This window comes from Pleurodeles waltl, unplaced genomic scaffold (assembly GCF_031143425.1).
Source record: "Pleurodeles waltl isolate 20211129_DDA unplaced genomic scaffold, aPleWal1.hap1.20221129 scaffold_69, whole genome shotgun sequence".
NCBI lineage: Eukaryota > Metazoa > Chordata > Amphibia > Caudata > Salamandridae > Pleurodeles > Pleurodeles waltl.
Window position 1 is genome coordinate 2,230,400 of NW_027150390.1, and position 12,885 is coordinate 2,243,284.

Below are 12,885 nucleotides of genomic sequence, written 5' to 3' on the forward strand. Positions count from 1 at the left end.
TCAATCCATGCTAGCAGAGAATGGTTTCGATCCATCGACCTCTGGGTTATGGGCCCAGCACGCTTCCGCTGCGCCACTCTGCTTCCTGCTCAAAATGCTGTGGTTATGCAGATCAGGAGCCTTCAGAGGAGTGGCATGGGATCGCTGGAGCTATTCTGGCAGGGCTCTCACCTCATTTGCCTAAGAATGTCACAAGGCATGCTGGGTGCAGAAAATCTTCGCCTTCCCCTCTCACAGTCAGTCATAGGGGAAAGTCAAGGCCCTCTCAGTCACTAGCCATGTCACGCCTTTGTCAAGACAGAAGCACCCCCACCCGCTCCTCGTCTGTGATCCTGCGCTACCATGCTCAGGTTTTGGCCTTACCTGGGAGCCAGAGGTGCACCCGGTGAGGGCTTGCCCGGTATGAGCGTTTGGGAGCATTCGGGACGTGAGTGGACTTAGGACTGGAAGTTCTGTCCATTCGAAGCAGCCAACCTTCCTGCTGCAGACAGGGGCTGTTCCCTTGGGTTTCTTTCACCTTGCTCTCGGATAAATTTGGTTGTATGCTGCAGTTGCCTGCGATGACTACAAGGTGGCGCTGCTTTCAGGTAAGAGCACAAATATGCATAAAATGTTGGGGACTTTTGCCACATTTATCGGTGGTGGGTCTCGCACATTTTTTCCAGGGGAGAGATATTGACCTGAAACACTTTTTACTGCAGAGATGCTGCAGTTCTAAAGGCTGGTCGGGCAGAAGGGCTTAGCCGTTTCATTGCCTGCCCCCCTGCAGCCCATTTATTACCAGCAGTTGTGAGTGGTGACTGCTGTTTGTAAAATATAAAAATTTCAGGACATAGAAAGTCGCAGACGGGGCTTTTGGGATGCCTGCCTATGTCTTTGTTTATTATTTATCTAATAGCTGAGTAATCTGGTCAAGATATTTCTCTTTTTTTTAACATATTGCGTTAGAATAGCTACAGCTTGCTTAATGTATAAATATTAGCACTGCGTTGGCTGGGAATCGAACTCTGGTCAACTGCTTGGAAGGCAGCTATGCTCACCACTATACCACCAACGCTCCGTGGCATATGTTTTTTTAAAACTCTAGACATCACAACCCTGAGTTCAATGACTATATTGCACCAGTATCAGAGGTATTTTTGGTTTACAGACCAACATGAAAATCAGGAAAAAAGTTCTTGCAACTGCTAAGGAACTGGAGATTGAAACCAATGCAAAAGCTGCGCAGAAAAGGAGAAAGGGAAAGCAGCAGTTCAAATCATTGAAATAAGCATATATTGGCAGCAAGGGAAAAACAGCAGGGTAGAGAAAGAAAACAGCTCCACGAAATTCACAGGAGATTGATAATAGCAGGACAAAAAAGGGAATAATAACGTTCCAAGCAGCCTCAGAAAGAAGTGCGAGGGTCCCATCTTTCGTTAATGGTCATAACTGTGCATCATTTCCTTTGAAGTGTAGGGTTGATTCTCTGACCATCTGTCTCCCTGACTTTGAGCAGAGACCGATAGTTGAGCAGTCTCTTCCCACAAAAAGCTGGCACAAGCCTGCTTTTTTCCGCTCTGGCAGCATGGAAACGAGAGAGTGGTCCTCACAAGAAAAAAAATCAATCCATGCTAGCAGAGGATGGTTTCGATCCATCGACCTCTGGGTTATGGGCCCAGCACGCTTCCGCTGCGCCACTCTGCTTCCTGCTCAAAATGCTGTGGTTATGCAGATCAGGAGCCTTCAGAGGAGTGGCATGGGATCGCTGGAGCTATTCTGGCAGGGCTCTCACCTCATTTGCCTAAGAATGTCACAAGGCATGCTGGGTGCAGAAAATCTTCGCCTTCCCCTCTCATAGTCAGTCATAGGGGAAAGTCAAGGCCCTCTCAGTCACTAGCCATGTCACGCCTTTGTCAAGACAGAAGCACCCCCACCCGCTCCTTCTCTGTGATCCTGCGCTACCATGCTCAGGTTTTGGCCTTACCTGGGAGCCAGAGGTGCACCCGGTGAGGGCTTGCCCGGTATGAGCGTTTGGGAGCGTTTGGGACGTGAGTGGACTTAGGACTGGAAGTTCTGTCCATTCGAAGCAGCCAACCTTCCTGCTGCAGACAGGGGCTGTTCCCTTGGGTTTCTTTCACCTTGCTCTCGGATAAATTTGGTTGTATGCTGCAGTTGCCTGCGATGACTACAAGGTGGCGCTGCTTTCAGGTAAGAGCACAAATATGCAGAAAATGTTGGGGACTTTTGCCACATTTATCGGTGGTGGGTCTCGCACATTTTTTCCAGGGGAGAGATATTGACCTGAAACACTTTTTACTGCAGAGATGCTGCAGTTCTAAAGGCTGGTCGGGCAGAAGGGCTTAGCCGTTTCATTGCCTGCCCCCCTGCAGCCCATTTATTGCCAGCAGTTGTGAGTGGTGACTGCTGTTTGTAAAATATAAAAATTTCAGGACATAGAAAGTCGCAGACGGGGCTTTTGGGATGCCTGCCTATGTCTTTGTTTATTATTTATCTAATAGCTGAGTAATCTGGTCAAGATATTTCTCTTTTTTTTAACATATTGCGTTAGAATAGCTACAGCTTGCTTAATGTATAAATATTAGCACTGCGTTGGCTGGGAATCGAACCCGGGTCAACTGTTTGGAAGGCAGCTATGCTCACCACTATACCACCAACGCTCCGTGGCATATGTTTTTTTTAAACTCTAGACATCACAACCCTGAGTTCAATGACTATATTGCACCAGTATCAGAGGTATTTTTGGTTTACAGACCAACATGAAAATCAGGAAAAAAGTTCTTGCAACTGCTAAGGAACTGGAGATTGAAACCAATGCAAAACCTGCGCAGAAAAGGAGAAAGGGAAAGCAGCAGTTCAAATCATTGAAATAAGCATATATTGGCAGCAAGGGAAAAACAGCAGGGTAGAGAAAGAAAACAGCTCCACGAAATTCACAGGAGATTGATAATAGCAGGACAAAAAAAGGGAATAATAACGTTCCAAGCAGCCTCAGAAAGAAGTGCGAGGGTCCCATCTTTCGTTAATGGTCATAACTGTGCATCATTTCCTTTGAAGTGTAGGGTTGATTCTCTGACCATCTGTCTCCCTGACTTTGAGCAGAGACCGATAGTTGAGCAGTCTCTTCCCACAAAAAGCTGGCACAAGCCTGCTTTTTTCCGCTCTGGCAGCGTGGAAACGAGAGAGTGGTCCTCACAAGAAAAAAAATCAATCCATGCTAGCAGAGGATGGTTTCGATCCATCGACCTCTGGGTTATGGGCCCAGCACGCTTCTGCTGCGCCACTCTGCTTCCTGCTCAAAATGCTGTGGTTATGCAGATCAGGAGCCTTCAGAGGAGTGGCATGGGATCGCTGGAGCTATTCTGGCAGGGCTCTCACCTCATTTGCCTAAGAATGTCACAAGGCATGCTGGGTGCAGAAAATCTTCGCCTTCCCCTCTCACAGTCAGTCATAGGGGAAAGTCAAGGCCCTCTCAGTCACTAGCCATGTCACGCCTTTGTCAAGACAGAAGCACCCCCACCCGCTCCTTCTCTGTGATCCTGCGCTACCATGCTCAGGTTTGGGCCTTACCTGGGAGCCAGAGGTGCACCCGGTGAGGGCTGAGTGTTCGGGACGTGAGTGGACTTAGGACTGGAAGTTCTGTCCATTCGAAGCAGCCAACCTTCCTGCTGCAGACAGGGGCTGTTCCCTTGGGTTTCTTTCACCTTGCTCTCGGATAAATTTGGTTGTATGCTGCAGTTGCCTGCGATGACTACAAGGTGGCGCTGCTTTCAGGTAAGAGCACAAATATGCAGAAAATGTTGGGGACTTTTGCCACATTTATCGGTGGTGGGTCTCGCACATTTTTTCCAGGGGAGACATATTGACCTGAAACACTTTTTACTGCAGAGATGCTGCAGTTCTAAAGGCTGGTCGGGCAGAAGGGCTTAGCCGTTTCATTGCCTGCCCCCCTGCAGCCCATTTATTGCCAGCAGTTGTGAGTGGTGACTGCTGTTTGTAAAATATAAAAATTTCAGGACATAGAAAGTCGCAGACGGGGCTTTTGGGATGCCTGCCTATGTCTTTGTTTATTATTTATCTAATAGCTGAGTAATCTGGTCAAGATATTTCTCTTTTTTTTAACATATTGCGTTAGAATAGCTACAGCTTGCTTAATGTATAAATATTAGCACTGCGTTGGCTGGGAATCGAACCCGGGTCAACTGCTTGGAAGGCAGCTATGCTCACCACTATACCACCAACGCTCCGTGGCATATGTTTTTTTTAAACTCTAGACATCACAACCCTGAGTTCAATGACTATATTGCACCAGTATCAGAGGTATTTTTGGTTTACAGACCAACATGAAAATCAGGAAAAAAGTTCTTGCAACTGCTAAGGAACTGGAGATTGAAACCAATGCAAAAGCTGCGCAGAAAAGGAGAAAGGGAAAGCAGCAGTTCAAATCATTGAAATAAGCATATATTGGCAGCAAGGGAAAAACAGCAGGGTAGAGAAAGAAAACAGCTCCACGAAATTCACAGGAGATTGATAATAGCAGGACAAAAAAAGGGAATAATAACGTTCCAAGCAGCCTCAGAAAGAAGTGCGAGAGTCCCATCTTTCGTTAATGGTCATAACTGTGCATCATTTCCTTTGAAGTGTAGGGTTGATTCTCTGACCATCTGTCTCCCTGACTTTGAGCAGAGACCGATAGTTGAGCAGTCTCTTCCCACAAAAAGCTGGCACAAGCCTGCTTTTTTCCGCTCTGGCAGCATGGAAACGAGAGAGTGGTCCTCACAAGAAAAAAAATCAATCCATGCTAGCAGAGGATGGTTTCAATCCATCGACCTCTGGGTTATGGGCCCAGCACGCTTCCGCTGCGCCACTCTGCTTCCTGCTCAAAATGCTGTGGTTATGCAGATCAGGAGCCTTCAGAGGAGTGGCATGGGATCGCTGGAGCTATTCTGGCAGGGCTCTCACCTCATTTGCCTAAGAATGTCACAAGGCATGCTGGGTGCAGAAAATCTTTGCCTTCCCCTCTCACAGTCAGTCATAGGGGAAAGTCAAGGCCCTCTCAGTCACTAGCCATGTCACGCCTTTGTCAAGACAGAAGCACCCCCACCCGCTCCTTCTCTGTGATCCTGCGCTACCATGCTCAGGTTTTGGCCTTACCTGGGAGCCAGAGGTGCACCCGGTGAGGGCTTGCCCGATATGAGCGTTTGGGAGCGTTCGGGACGTGAGTGGACTTAGGACTGGAAGTTCTGTCCATTCGAAGCAGCCAACCTTCCTGCTGCAGACAGGGGCTGTTCCCTTGGGTTTCTTTCACCTTGCTCTTGGATAAATTTGGTTGTATGCTGCAGTTGCCTGCGATGACTACAAGGTGGCGCTGCTTTCAGGTAAGAGCACAAATATGCAGAAAATATTGGGGACTTTTGCCACATTTATCGGTGGTGGGTCTCGCACATTTTTTCCAGGGGAGAGATATTGACCTGAAACACTTTTTACTGCAGAGATGCTGCAGTTCTAAAGGCTGGTCGGGCAGAAGGGCTTAGCCGTTTCATTGCCTGCCCCCCTGCAGCCCATTTATTACCAGCAGTTGTGAGTGGTGACTGCTGTTTGTAAAATATAAAAATTTCAGGACATAGAAAGTCGCAGACGGGGCTTTTGGGATGCCTGCCTATGTCTTTGTTTATTATTTATCTAATAGCTGAGTAATCTGGTCAAGATATTTCTCTCTTTTTTAACATATTGCGTTAGAATAGCTACAGCTTGCTTAATGTATAAATATTAGCACTGCGTTGGCCGGGAATCGAACCCGGGTCAACTGCTTGGAAGGCAGCTATGCTCACCACTATACCACCAACGCTCCGTGGCATATGTTTTTTTTAAACTCTAGACATCACAACCCTGAGTTCAATGGCTATATTGCACCAGTATCAGAGGTATTTTTGGTTTACAGACCAACATGAAAATCAGGAAAAAAGTTCTTGCAATTGCTAAGGAACTGGAGATTGAAACCAATGCAAAACCTGCGCAGAAAAGGAGAAAGGGAAAGCAGCAGTTCAAATCATTGAAATAAGCATATATTGGCAGCAAGGGAAAAACAGCAGGGTAGAGAAAGAAAACAGCTCCACGAAATTCACAGGAGATTGATAATAGCAGGACAAAAAAAGGGAATAATAAAGTTCCAAGCAGCCTCAGAAAGAAGTGCGAGGGTCCCATCTTTCGTTAATGGTCACAACTGTGCATCATTTCCTTTGAAGTGTAGGGTTGATTCTCTGACCATCTGTCTCCCTGACTTTGAGTAGAGACCGATAGTTGAGCAGTCTCTTCCCACAAAAAGCTGGCACAAGCCTGCTTTTTTCCGCTCTGGCAGCGTGGAAACGAGAGAGTGGTCCTCACAAGAAAAAAAATCAATCCATGCTTGCAGAGGATGGTTTCGATCCATCGACCTCTGGGTTATGGGCCCAGCACGCTTCTGCTGCGCCACTCTGCTTCCTGCTCAAAATGCTGTGGTTATGCAGATCAGGAGCCTTCAGAGGAGTGGCATGGGATCGCTGGAGCTATTCTGGCAGGGCTCTCACCTCATTTGCCTAAGAATGTCACAAGGCATGCTGGGTGCAGAAAATCTTCGCCTTCCCCTCTCACAGTCAGTCATAGGGGAAAGTCAAGGCCCTCTCAGTCACTAGCCATGTCACGCCTTTGTCAAGACAGAAGCACCCCCACCCGCTCCTTCTCTGTGATCCTGCGCTACCATGCTCAGGTTTTGGCCTTACCTGGGAGCCAGAGGTGCACCCGGTGAGGGCGAGTGTTCGGGACGTGAGTGGACTTAGGACTGGAAGTTCTGTCCATTCGAAGCAGCCAACCTTCCTGCTGCAGACAGGGGCTGTTCCCTTGGGTTTCTTTCACCTTGCTCTCGGATAAATTTGGTTGTATGCTGCAGTTGCCTGCGATGACTACAAGGTGGCGCTGCTTTCAGGTAAGAGCACAAATATGCAGAAAATGTTGGGGACTTTTGCCACATTTATTGGTGGTGGGTCTCGCACATTTTTTCCAGGGGAGACATATTGACCTGAAACACTTTTTACTGCAGAGATGCTGCAGTTCTAAAGGCTGGTCGGGCAGAAGGGCTTAGCCGTTTCATTGCCTGCCCCCCTGCAGCCCATTTATTACCAGCAGTTGTGAGTGGTGACTGCTGTTTGTAAAATATAAAAATTTCAGGACATAGAAAGTCGCAGACGGGGCTTTTGGGATGCTTGCCTATGTCTTTGTTTATTATTTATCTAATAGCTGAGTAATCTGGTCAAGATATTTCTCTTTTTTTTAACATATTGCGTTAGAATAGCTACAGCTTGCTTAATGTATAAATATTAGCACTGCGTTGGCTGGGAATCGAACCCTGGTCAACTGCTTGGAAGGCAGCTATGCTCACCACTATACCACCAACGCTCCGTGGCATATGTTTTTTTAAAACTCTAGACATCACAACCCTGAGTTCAATGACTATATTGCACCAGTATCAGAGGTATTTTTGGTTTACAGACCAACATGAAAATCAGGAAAAAAGTTCTTGCAACTGCTAAGGAACTGGAGATTGAAACCAATGCAAAAGCTGCGCAGAAAAGGAGAAAGGGAAAGCAGCAGTTCAAATCATTGAAATAAGCATATATTGGCAGCAAGGGAAAAACAGCAGGGTAGAGAAAGAAAACAGCTCCACGAAATTCACAGGAGATTGATAATAGCAGGACAAAAAAGGGAATAATAACGTTCCAAGCAGCCTCAGAAAGAAGTGCGAGGGTCCCATCTTTCGTTAATGGTCATAACTGTGCATCATTTCCTTTGAAGTGTAGGGTTGATTCTCTGACCATCTGTCTCCCTGACTTTGAGCAGAGACCGATAGCTGAGCAGTCTCTTCCCACAAAAAGCTGGCACAAGCCTGCTTTTTTCCGCTCTGGCAGCATGGAAACGAGAGAGTGGTCCTCACAAGAAAAAAAATCAATCCATGCTAGCAGAGGATGGTTTCGATCCATCGACCTCTGGGTTATGGGCCCAGCACGCTTCCGCTGCGCCACTCTGCTTCCTGCTCAAAATGCTGTGGTTATGCAGATCAGGAGCCTTCAGAGGAGTGGCATGGGATCGCTGGAGCTATTCTGGCAGGGCTCTCACCTCATTTGCCTAAGAATGTCACAAGGCATGCTGGGTGCAGAAAATCTTCGCCTTCCCCTCTCATAGTCAGTCATAGGGGAAAGTCAAGGCCCTCTCAGTCACTAGCCATGTCACGCCTTTGTCAAGACAGAAGCACCCCCACCCGCTCCTTCTCTGTGATCCTGCGCTACCATGCTCAGGTTTTGGCCTTACCTGGGAGCCAGAGGTGCACCCGGTGAGGGCTGAGTGTTCGGGACGTGAGTGGACTTAGGACTGGAAGTTCTGTCCATTCGAAGCAGCCAACCTTCCTGCTGCAGACAGGGGCTGTTCCCTTGGGTTTCTTTCACCTTGCTCTCGGATAAATTTGGTTGTATGCTGCAGTTGCCTGCGATGACTACAAGGTGGCGCTGCTTTCAGGTAAGAGCACAAATATGCAGAAAATGTTGGGGACTTTTGCCACATTTATCGGTGGTGGGTCTCGCACATTTTTTCCAGGGGAGACATATTGACCTGAAACACTTTTTACTGCAGAGATGCTGCAGTTCTAAAGGCTGGTCGGGCAGAAGGGCTTAGCCGTTTCATTGCCTGCCCCCTGCAGCCCATTTATTGCCAGCAGTTGTGAGTGGTGACTGCTGTTTGTAAAATATAAAAATTTCAGGACATAGAAAGTCGCAGACGGGGCTTTTGGGATGCCTGCCTATGTCTTTGTTTATTATTTATCTAATAGCTGAGTAATCTGGTCAAGATATTTCTCTTTTTTTTAACATATTGCGTTAGAATAGCTACAGCTTGCTTAATGTATAAATATTAGCACTGCGTTGGCCGGGAATCAAACCCAGGTCAACTGCTTGGAAGGCAGCTATGCTCACCACTATACCACCAACGCTCCATGGCATATATTTTTTTTAAACTCTAGACATCACAACCCTGAGTTCAATGACTATATTGCACCAGTATCAGAGGTATTTTTGGTTTACAGACCAACATGAAAATCAGGAAAAAAGTTCTTGCAACTGCTAAGGAACTGGAGATTGAAACCAATGCAAAAGCTGCGCTGAAAAGGAGAAAGGGAAAGCAGCAGTTCAAATCATTGAAATAAGCATATATTGGCAGCAAGGGAAAAACAGCAGGGTAGAGAAAGAAAACAGCTCCACGAAATTCACAGGAGATTGATAATAGCAGGACAAAAAAAGGGAATAATAACGTTCCAAGCAGGCTCAGAAAGAAGTGCGAAGGTCTCATCTTTCTTTAATGGTCATAACTGTGCATCATTTCCTTTGAAGTGTAGGGTTGATTCTCTGACCATCTGTCTCCCTGACTTTGAGCAGAGACCGATAGTTGAGCAGTCTCTTCCCACAAAAAGCTGGCACAAGCCTGCTGTTTTCCGCTCTGGCAGCGTGGAAACGAGAGAGTGGTCCTCACAAGAAAAAAAATCAATCCATGCTAGCAGAGGATGGTTTCAATCCATCGACCTCTGGGTTATGGGCCCAGCACGCTTCCGCTGCGCCACTCTGCTTCCTGCTCAAAATGCTGTGGTTATGCAGATCAGGAGCCTTCAGAGGAGTGGCATGGGATCGCTGGAGCTATTCTGGCAGGGCTCTCACCTCATTTGCCTAAGAATGTCACAAGGCATGCTGGGTGCAGAAAATCTTCGCCTTCCCCTCTCACAGTCAGTCATAGGGGAAAGTCAAGGCCCTCTCAGTCACTAGCCATGTCACGCCTTTGTCAAGACAGAAGCACCCCCACCCGCTCCTTCTCTGTGATCCTGCGCTACCATGCTCAGGTTTTGGCCTTACCTGGGAGCCAGAGGTGCACCCGGTGAGGGCGAGTGTTTGGGAGCGTTCGGGACGTGAGTGGACTTAGGACTGGAAGTTCTGTCCATTCGAAGCAGCCAACCTTCCTGCTGCAGACAGGGGCTGTTCCCTTGGGTTTCTTTCACCTTGCTCTTGGATAAATTTGGTTGTATGCTGCAGTTGCCTGCGATGACTACAAGGTGGCGCTGCTTTCAGGTAAGAGCACAAATATGCATAAAATGTTGGGGACTTTTGCCACATTTATCGGTGGTGGGTCTCGCACATTTTTTCCAGGGGAGAGATATTGACCTGAAACACTTTTTACTGCAGAGATGCTGCAGTTCTAAAGGCTGGTCGGGCAGAAGGGCTTAGCCGTTTCATTGCCTGCCCCCCTGCAGCCCATTTATTACCAGCAGTTGTGAGTGGGGACTGCTGTTTGTAAAATATAAAAATGTCAGGACATAGAAAGTCGCAGTCGGGGCTTTTGGGATGCCTGCCTATGTCTTTGTTTATTATTTATCTAATAGCTGAGTAATCTGGTCAAGATATTTCTCTTTTTTTTAACATATTGCGTTAGAATAGCTACAGCTTGCTTAATGTATAAATATTAGCACTGCGTTGGCCGGGAATCGAACCCGGGTCAACTGCTTGGAAGGCAGCTATGCTCACCACTATACCACCAACGCTCCGTGGCATATGTTTTTTTTAAGCTCTAGACATCACAACCCTGAGTTCAATGACTATATTGCACCAGTATCAGAGGTATTTTTGGTTTACAGACCAACATGAAAATCAGGAAAAAAGTTCTTGCAACTGCTAAGGAACTGGAGATTGAAACCAATGCAAAAGCTGCGCAGAAAAGGAGAAAGGGAAAGCAGCAGTTCAAATCATTGAAATAAGCATATATTGGCAGCAAGGGAAAAACAGCAGGGTAGAGAAAGAAAACAGCTCCACGAAATTCACAGGAGATTGATAATAGCAGGACAAAAAAAGGGAATAATAACGTTCCAAGCAGCCTCAGAAAGAAGTGCGAGGGTCCCATCTTTCGTTAATGGTCATAACTGTGCATCATTTCCTTTGAAGTGTAGGGTTGATTCTCTGACCATCTGTCTCCCTGACTTTGAGCAGAGACCGATAGTTGAGCAGTCTCTTCCCACAAAAAGCTGGCACAAGCCTGCTTTTTTCCGCTCTGGCAGCGTGGAAACGAGAGAGTGGTCCTCACAAGAAAAAAAATCAATCCATGCTAGCAGAGAATGGTTTCGATCAATCGACCTCTGGGTTATGGGCCCAGCACGCTTCCGCTGCGCCTCTCTGCTTCCTGCTCAAAATGCTGTGGTTATGCAGATCAGGAGCCTTCAGAGGAGTGGCATGGGATCGCTGGAGCTATTCTGGCAGGGCTCTCACCTCATTTGCCTAAGAATGTCACAAGGCATGCTGGGTGCAGAAAATCTTCGCCTTCCCCTCTCACAGTCAGTCATAGGGGAAAGTCAAGGCCCTCTCAGTCACTAGCCATGTCACGCCTTTGTCAAGACAGAAGCACCCCCACCCGCTCCTTCTCTGTGATCCTGCGCTACCATGCTCAGGTTTTGGCCTTACCTGGGAGCCAGAGGTGCACCCGGTGAGGGGTTGCCCGGTATGAGCGTTTGGGAGCGTTCGGGACGTGAGTGGACTTAGGACTGGAAGTTCTGTCCATTCGAAGCAGCCAACCTTCCTGCTGCAGACAGGGGCTGTTCCCTTGGGTTTCTTTCACCTTGCTCTCGGATAAATTTGGTTGTATGCTGCAGTTGCCTGCGATGACTACAAGGTGGCGCTGCTTTCAGGTAAGAGCACAAATATGCAGAAAATGTTGGGGACTTTTGCCACATTTATCGGTGGTGGGTCTCGCACATTTTTTCCAGGGGAGAGATATTGACCTGAAACACTTTTTACTGCAGAGATGCTGCAGTTCTAAAGGCTGGTCGGGCAGAAGGGCTTAGCCGTTTCATTGCCTGCCCCCCTGCAGCCCATTTATTACCAGCAGTTGTGAGTGGTGACTGCTGTTTGTAAAATATAAAAATTTCAGGACATAGAAAGTCGCAGACGGGGCTTTTGGGATGCCTGCCTGCCTATGTCTTTGTTTATTATTTATCTAATAGCTGAGTAATCTGGTCAAGATATTTCTCTTTTTTTTAACATATTGCGTTAGAATAGCTACAGCTTGCTTAATGTATAAATATTAGCACTGCGTTGGCCGGGAATCGAACCCGGGTCAACTGCTTGGAAGGCAGCTATGCTCACCACTATACCACCAACGCTCCATGGCATATATTTTTTTTAAACTCTAGACATCACAACCCTGAGTTCAATGACTATATTGCACCAGTATCAGAGGTATTTTTGGTTTACAGACCAACATGAAAATCAGGAAAAAAGTTCTTGCAACTGCTAAGGAACTGGAGATTGAAACCAATGCAAAAGCTGCGCTGAAAAGGAGAAAGGGAAAGCAGCAGTTCAAATCATTGAAATAAGCATATATTGGCAGCAAGGGAAAAACAGCAGGGTAGAGAAAGAAAACAGCTCCACGAAATTCACAGGAGATTGATAATAGCAGGACAAAAAAAGGGAATAATAACGTTCCAAGCAGCCTCAGAAAGAAGTGCGAGGGTCCCATCTTTCTTTAATGGTCATAACTGTGCATCATTTCCTTTGAAGTGTAGGGTTGATTCTCTGACCATCTGTCTCCCTGACTTTGAGCAGAGACCGATAGTTGAGCAGTCTCTTCCCACAAAAAGCTGGCACAAGCCTGCTTTTTTCCGCTCTGGCAGCGTGGAAACGAGAGAGTGGTCCTCACAAGAAAAAAAATCAATCCATGCTAGCAGAGGATGGTTTCGATCCATCGACCTCTGGGTTATGGGCCCAGCACGCTTCTGCTGCGCCACTCTGCTTCCTGCTCAAAATGCTGTGGTTATGCAGATCAGGAGCCTTC

The 12,885-nt window shown here is 47.1% G+C and overlaps 3 non-coding genes across 3 annotated transcripts; all 3 read right to left on the reverse strand.

Annotated features, from left to right (window-relative positions):
• Positions 1-5,776: 5,776 nt before the first annotated feature.
• TRNAG-UCC (transfer RNA glycine (anticodon UCC)) lies at positions 5,777-5,848 on the reverse strand. The gene has a single exon. It is a non-coding gene; the product is annotated as a tRNA-Gly (tRNA).
• A 4,686-nt stretch (positions 5,849-10,534) lies between these two features.
• On the reverse strand, positions 10,535-10,606 carry TRNAG-UCC (transfer RNA glycine (anticodon UCC)). The gene has a single exon. It is a non-coding gene; the product is annotated as a tRNA-Gly (tRNA).
• A 1,536-nt stretch (positions 10,607-12,142) lies between these two features.
• TRNAG-UCC (transfer RNA glycine (anticodon UCC)) lies at positions 12,143-12,214 on the reverse strand. Its single transcript has one exon. It is a non-coding gene; the product is annotated as a tRNA-Gly (tRNA).
• Between the last annotated feature and the right edge of the window lie 671 nt (positions 12,215-12,885).